The sequence below is a fragment of the Dromaius novaehollandiae genome, chromosome 1, assembly GCF_036370855.1.
Source record: "Dromaius novaehollandiae isolate bDroNov1 chromosome 1, bDroNov1.hap1, whole genome shotgun sequence".
Taxonomy (NCBI): domain Eukaryota; kingdom Metazoa; phylum Chordata; class Aves; order Casuariiformes; family Dromaiidae; genus Dromaius; species Dromaius novaehollandiae.
In genome coordinates this window covers 25,055,201-25,055,596 of record NC_088098.1, presented here as the reverse complement: position 1 = coordinate 25,055,596, position 396 = coordinate 25,055,201, and positions in this window count along the sequence as shown.

Genomic DNA, 396 nt, shown 5'->3' with positions numbered 1-396 from the left:
GAGGAAAAAAAAATAAAGGAAGGAGGGAGGGAGCAACTTTAATTCTAAATAAACCTGGACTTCGGGGGGGGAAAAAAAAGGGGGGCCGATTTTGTGTCGCCAGATCCCACGTGTATGCGGCATGTCGCAAGCGGACGGAGGAGCGCGTCGTTGCGGGTCTCCCGCGGCGCGGCGAGGGGCGCGAGCGGCAAGGCGGGCCCGCGGCGGCCGGCGCGGAGGGCGGCGGAGGGCGGCGCGGGCGGCGGCCCCGCAGGGCGCAGCGGGCCGGCCCGCCGCGGGGCAGCGCGCCGGAGAGGGATCGCGTACCGGGGCTTCCCGAGGCTTTGCGTTGGCAAATTGCTTTCCTGTGTTTCTGGAATGAATTAAACATACAAGTTACTGATCTCCGGCACTTGG